At 36.6% G+C, this 7,206-nt stretch overlaps 1 long non-coding RNA gene across 1 annotated transcript in view; it reads left to right on the top strand.

Annotated features, from left to right (window-relative positions):
- Positions 1-6,879, top strand: part of LOC113457162 — a 102,172-nt gene extending 95,293 nt beyond the window's left edge. Inside the window, exons 4-5 of the long non-coding RNA XR_003377784.1 lie at positions 1,192-1,470; positions 5,295-6,879. This is a non-coding gene — a long non-coding RNA (uncharacterized LOC113457162). The remainder of the gene's footprint in view (positions 1-1,191; positions 1,471-5,294) is intronic.
- The last annotated feature ends 327 nt before the right edge of the window (positions 6,880-7,206 follow it).

The raw sequence follows: 7,206 nt of genomic DNA, 5'->3' as shown, positions 1-7,206 counted from the left end.
AGATAAATGAGAAACTAAGCTAGGAAGACTTAACTGGAGAGGAGACATGGGGGAGCAGGTAGAGAATGGAGTAGATCTGTTACTGTAGAAACTTTCCAATGTATGTACATAGAGCAAATGAGTTTATGTGAAGTCATCATACACTGGTGGAGACAATGCCACAGCTAAGTAAAACTTCCAGTGACGGAATAAATTACATCTTGTTGAGCTCTTGACCAAAGAAGTCCCACAGATCCCACCCCCTCGGTGGTTTGAATAGGCGCACGCCTTTAATCCCAGCACTTGGGAGGCTGAGGCAGGTGGATCTCTGTGAGTTCGAGACCAGCCTGGTCTACAAGAGCTAGTTCCAGGATAGGCTCCAAAACCACAGAGAAACCCTGTCTTGAAAAACCAAAAACAAACAAACAAACAAACAAAAAAGTATCATATATTTGAATGCTTACTCGCCAGTAAGTGGCATTAGGAGGTGTGGCCTTGTTAGAGGTGTGTAGGTAGGGGTGGCCTTTGAGGTTTCAGGCCCAGTCTTTCCATCTTTCTCTCTAAAACTGCTGGCAAGCCCTCAATTAAATGCGTTCCTTTTTAAGAGTTACCTTGGTTATGGTGTTATTGACAAGACTATTGGTACTCTTCTCAACCTGATGGTAAGGTCCTATTCCTGAAGACACAACTCACTTATGTTATTGAACACAGGGAAACAAAGCTGGTTATCAACTAGAAGTTTCCTCACTATTTTCTAATGTTCATGGTGCTTTAAGCTACTTTGCACAATACTGAAGGAGAAAAGTAATAACATCAACTACAAACCCTTCAAACTACAATAGTGACTATATGCAATGTATACTGGTGCAATAGTAGCACAAGTGTTATGAGAGTAACCAACCACTTAAAAAATGAGATTTAATGTCTACTCCATGAGATGGAACCCATACATGACACTAAGATGGCTAAAAACCTGGCATTAGGTAGTTATTGGGCCTAGGGGAAAAAGCTACTATCATTCTCTTGAAGGAACACAGCAAGAAAACGACTCCTAATGACATACTGTTATACTCATAGGTCAGTGCTTCACTAGAGAAGAGTGCTTCTTCTTGCAGTACTTGGAAATTAACACAGAAACCCATAATTGGACAATGTTCAGAGAGTGACTTTGGAAAACTTTGATGACTGTCTTCATCAAACCTCTTCTTTCAGGGCCAGAGGTGACGGACGACTCCAAGGAAACAGTGTCTTCCAGACACAGCAGGATGGACAGGATGGATGAACTAATGAACTCAGAGATTGTGACAACATACGTAAGACCTGCACAGACCTGCACAAGTTTAAACCAGACAAAATCCCAGCACCAAGGAAGACAAATGGACATAAAGTTCCACCACTAACCAAGAAGCTATTTACAGTTGATGCCTACTGGGAGAGGGAAAATTCAGCTTCTCTAGTGGAGCATTATTGGCTGTCTCAGTCACACTCCAGGTAGGCCCTGTTCCCAGGAGTACTTAGACAACACAAAATGGATCCCTTTTATTTCACTGGGTGTTTTTTTTGGCATTTTTTTGTTTTTATTTCCTTTTTCTTTTCTGTTTTTTGAAGAGAGAAAACAAGAACATAAAGTTAGTTGTGTAAGGAGATAGAGAGGATCTGGGAAGAGTTGGGAGATAGGAAAATAAGATCAAAATATATTGTTTGAAAAAATTAAATAATTAAAATATAATTGCATCAGTTCTCTCCTTTCTCCAACTCCTTCCTCCTGCTCAAATTCATGGCCTTCTAAATTATATATATATATATATATATATATATGCACATGAATATATGAATACACCCTGCTGAGTCTATAGAGTGGTGTTGCTTGTATGTACATGATTTTAGGGGTGATCACTTGGTATGGATAATAAATTAGGCGCACCTGCCTGGATAAGACCGGTTCTCCTTCTCTCAGCAGCGGTTAGTTTGCTATAGCTTTTTGATTAGGGTTGGGGCCCCATGAAATTTCCACCTTCCATGCTAGTAAGTCTATTGTGTTGTCATTGTTTAGGTAGTCAAATTGTTGAAGTATCATGGGTGTGGAGGATTTTCTATTATTTCTTAGAGACACTGTATTGCAGAAGACTTCCCAGTTGTCTGATGTTACTGGATTAATTTTTTTTTACATTCAACGAGTTTATTAAACATTGAGATAGAGGATACTCTCAGATGAACTAATAAACAAGAATCAACTACTCTGCTTTTTTTTTTTATTTTCGAGGTAGGTTTTTGCTGTAGTTTTAGAGCCTTTCCTGGAACTAGCTCTTGTAGATCAGGCTGGCCTTGAATTCACAGAGATCTGCCTGCCTCCCCTCCCGAGTGCTGGGATTAAAGGCATGTGCCACCACTGTCTGGCCTACTCTGCTATTTTAATGGAATTTTGTGATTTTTTTTTGTGTAAGCATTTAAATCAATATGTTTATTTCTACAGTTTCATAAATGTAGGAGGTCTTTCCAATTTTTAGTGTCTTATTCACTTTCATTGTTCATTTCTTTATAGTTTTATAAATTTACAGTTTTTACCTTTATGTTTACAATCCATTTCAAACTAATATTTCATCTTTTTACACACATGGATATTTAGCTGTTCTAGCCATTTTGTTGAAGAGAACATTCTTTCCCTATTACACTGACCTTATGCATTTCTTAAGAATTAGTTGATCGTATGTGTATTGATAGTTCTGTTCTACACCACAAGTCTTATTTTAAAACAGCAGAATTACACTGGGCATAATAACTACATCTTTTTTGTTTGATATTCCTGCTCTTATGGAAGGGAAACAGAAGAGAAGTAGATCTTGGAGAGATAGGAGTTGGAAGGAGTGGAGGGAGGGGAAACTCTGGTCTGGCTTTATTGTATGAAATATGAATAAAAATAGATTACATAAGGTTGGTGGGGGAGTGGTGGTAGAGATGTGGGAAAAGGCAGAGGGAAACAAGTAAAAGATAGATTTGATCAATATGCATTATTTTTATATTTATGAAATCCTCTCAAACAATAAGTGAAAAATCCAAAGTGTCTTTCTGTTACATGCAGCAATATGAACGAATTTCAAACAAGTATATTCTGATGAAAGAAAAAAAAATGAGCTAAAGATAAGAGCATCTCTGTAGATCTTCAGAACTTTCAGCCCACCAGCTTCCTGTCTGGTAATGTCTGCCCACAAACTCCAGTGGTATCGATTTCTTATCTCTTGAGCTCATTTGATTCTTGGGTTATTGTGTTCCCCATTCAATACTCCATAGTCTGACAAATGCTTCCAGGTGTGGCAGCTGAAGACTCAGCCTGTTCATTTCCATTCTTTCAGGAATCATAGTCTTCTCCTGCCCTTCATCTAGTTCCTGAACTCTTGTTTCATGGATTTTATCCAGTTTTCTGGTACTTTTGATCAGGGAACAATTTTCATTGCTAAACCTTCATAATGGAAGTGAAAGTTCTTAAAAACTGTTTTAGGATGTTTACTTATTTAATAATTTATTTAACTTTTGCTTTATGTGCTTTGGCATCATATCCCTGGAACTGAAGTTAAGACAGTTGTAAGCTGCCAATGTAGGTGCTAGAAATTGAACCTGAGTTCATCTGGAAGAGCAGCTAGTGCTCTTAACCACTGAACCATCTCTCTAGACCTTCAAAATATTTATTAATAATCATTAAGAGTAACTTCTTACATCTTGGTCTTTTGTTAACAATACTAATTTTAGTCAAATATTATATGCTACACCATAGTGTAAACAGCATATTTTTTAACAGAGGCTGTTTTTAATTTTGTTCATAATTAAAGAAATGGCATGCATTGTATAAACATTAGGTAATTCTAAATTAATTTTTCAAGGTCTTTAGATTACATTATGTGATTTGGGGACACACTAGAATTATCGTTTAGTTATATAAACATATCAATAAAATTTTTCCTTCAGAAGGCTCAGTCAGAAGCAACAGGGCCTACTGCCCATAAGGATATTTATCAATGTTAAAATTATGCCTTGATTAAACTAATATTATTTAAATTACTTAATGTTTGCTCAGCACACATGTTTACAGGAGTGGTTCTAAAATATATTCAGTGGTACATGTCAACTCAGAATTATATTGCATTGTAGTAATAATCCAGAAATGACCGTATATTATACTTTAATTCACTAAAAAATGAGTAGATGACAATTTTCACCAAAATCTTTCCCTCTGAAAATGCTTGTGAACTAAATTTAGCCCTCTTAATATTGTTGCACATCTATCATCATCAAAACTAAGATTACTTTGTTAAAGTAGAGTTATTGGTAATTCTTTTTTACGTGTACATTGAAAAACTTGAAAACATTTGTTCGGTAGTCATATGTAAGTATCAGAGTCAAGAAGATGGTGATAAATTCATCACCTTAGTTGTCTGAAGCATGACAGAGAAGATTTTTAAGATTTACAGAGTATTCATGTCCTACAAAAGATTGTTGAAAGAGTTCCATTGTCAAATAAGTTTGAGAAATTACTTCTTGAATATCTATTTCCCACATAAAGTTACCGAGACATTTTAGAATAAATAAGTCTGTTTAATTTTAACTCAACAATTTTTACTTATTTGTCATTGACACTTTCTACCTACATCTCTTAAAATGTTTAAGACAATAGTTTCCACACAACAGCTTTGGAATTACCACCCAAGATGATGGCGATGTATAGCATTTAGCTCTGTGAGGGGTGATATCTGGGGATACAGACTAAAAAGAATGCCAAAGAAAATGTAGTTGAGAATATGGAAGTGTTTTTGCCACATATAGGTTCCACATGAACTGAGTTAGTAATTTTCAGGTAGAGGATTTCAGAGTCAGCTCTTTCTTTTTTAAAAATTGAGTGTTTTATGGTGATATATATGAAGGCAAGCTTCATAAAGCATGTTGGACAATATGTTAATAAATTTTGCTGAGCAAATGTTTGATGATAAAAGTCCAAATTAGTTAGAAACATGTGGTATAAATTGCTTTTGAAATACTCACTTGTAGCCAGGTGGTGGTGGCGCATGCCTTTAATGCTGGTACTTGTGCGGCAGAGGCAGGCGGAGCTCTGTGAGTTCGAGGCCAACCTGGTCTACAGGATTGGCTCCAAAGCTACAGAGAAACCTTGTCTCGAAAAACCAAAGTGGAAAAATAAAAGAAATACTCTCTTGTGTAAGATTTTAGAGTGCTCTTCAGGTGCCACAGTACCAATGTACCCTTGCTTCAGTCTTCTATATTAGCATCAAGATTAATTTACTGTCTGCTTCTCTCCTTTTCTCTTCTAGATCAACTAATCCCAAGTGGAATTTCAGGGAAGATCCTGTAAAAGTCCTCATCTTCAAATTCTTCATCATCCTAAGAAGTTTGGACTTCATGCCGAGAGAAAATAAATGATGGGTGATACAATTATGTTTGCACTATGAAAAGTGGAGTGCACAGCATAATACTGGAGACACGGACACAAATTAGGTCCATAGGTGAGAGATGAAAAGAACTTGAGTTAAGGGAGAAAGTAGGAATAGAGAGAAGTTGAGCTTTTTAAGAAACAGAAAAATTGGGATTTTATGACTGCTTTGCTACATGAAGAGTGTGAATTAAGGTTGATAGACAGACGAGACCAGGGCAGAGAGCCATGTAGTGGTGCTTGCGTGAGGTGTGAGGACTGAGAATGTAAAAGGATGTGTCTGCCAGTTTGTAAGAGCAGGCAGCTGATTGACTGGCATACCGCACTTTCGTAGGTTCATGTGGCAAGGAAATCATGGGTTCACATAGATTTAGTTTATCACTCAAAGTGAAGTAGCTTTATGATCTTTGTGTTTTTATGGGTTCCCGAAGACCTGTGATACAGAGTGATGCCCATTTATGTGATATGTTCTGTGCACATCTGATTTTCTAAGAGATTACTAGCACCTTTATGCAACCTTGTTCTGGAAGGTGACAGAGTCTTTGAGTCCTACTTTGGGAACAAATGTATCCTTTCCAGCGTGATGCCATTTCTGAGACACATTTCAACATCATGCACCATGCACTGGTTTCCAATAGCAGTATAGTGGTTTCAATTCTTGATAGAATGAATTTGATATTTCCAATAATATCTAAATAAATATTTTCATAGATGCTAAAATGTTGATAATAATATTCAGAATACTTTATAGGAGTTAGGTAAAAATAAAATCAATTAACTTTGGCTATGTTAAATGATACCATGACATTCATTGTTAAGATAGTTAAAACAATATTAGTATATTAGAGTCAATACTTGATTCATTATGGACTGAATTTGTCTAGCTTTCCTCTTGTGTTCTCACGAGCTCTAATAATCTGCTAGTGTTCCAAAGAATCCAATGCAAGAAACAGAAGAGTGTGTTGAGATAATATGTACAACATGCGAGAAACTGGCTTACAACTGTGATGTCTGCCAGTGTCAGTCTCCAATAGGAACAAAATACAAGTGACAAATGGGAGCCACATAAATCATTAGAAACATTCTGGAACCCATGTTTTAAAACAGTAAAGAGAAATAGGTAAAATAAATTTTAATAATATATCTTTATTTAACCCACTATGTAAAAATATTCTTTTAACACACTTCCAATATAAACACTTTGTGCTTTTTTATTTTAAACATTGAAATATCATGGGCATTACATTCTTGTGAGAAGTTCCAATTTGGGCTAGATACATTAAACACTCAGTCGCCTTATGTGTCTACTGATTACCATACTGAACAGAGCAGATCTAGACTTCAAGAACAGTGAACTATATTTCATTATATTTGTGGGATATACATTTTTTGTTTTGGATGTTAAAAGGCTAAACATTGTCACATATTTGATCTTATACAATCTAATTTTTTTAATATTTTGTCAGCTGAGAATTTCTTTTTTTGGTTTTGAACGTTTTTTTTAAATTTATTTATTTATTAAAGATTTCTGCCTCTTCCCTGCCACCGCCTCCCATTTCCCTCGCCCTCCCCCGATCAAGTCCCCCTCCCTCATTAGCTCGAAGAGCAATCAGGGTTCCCTGACCTGTGGGAAGTCCAAGGACCGCCCACCTCCATCCAGGTCTAGTAAGGTGAGCATCCAAACTGCCTAGGCTCCCACAAAGCCAGTTCGTGCAGTAGGATCAAAACCCATTGCCATTGTTCTTGGGTTCTCAGTAGTCCTCATTGTCCGCTATGTTCAGCGAGTCCTGTTT

This window comes from Microtus ochrogaster, chromosome 19, assembly GCF_000317375.1.
Source record: "Microtus ochrogaster isolate Prairie Vole_2 chromosome 19, MicOch1.0, whole genome shotgun sequence".
NCBI lineage: Eukaryota > Metazoa > Chordata > Mammalia > Rodentia > Cricetidae > Microtus > Microtus ochrogaster.
The sequence above is the reverse complement of the archived record's forward strand: the minus strand, read 5'-3'. Positions and strand labels throughout refer to the sequence as shown.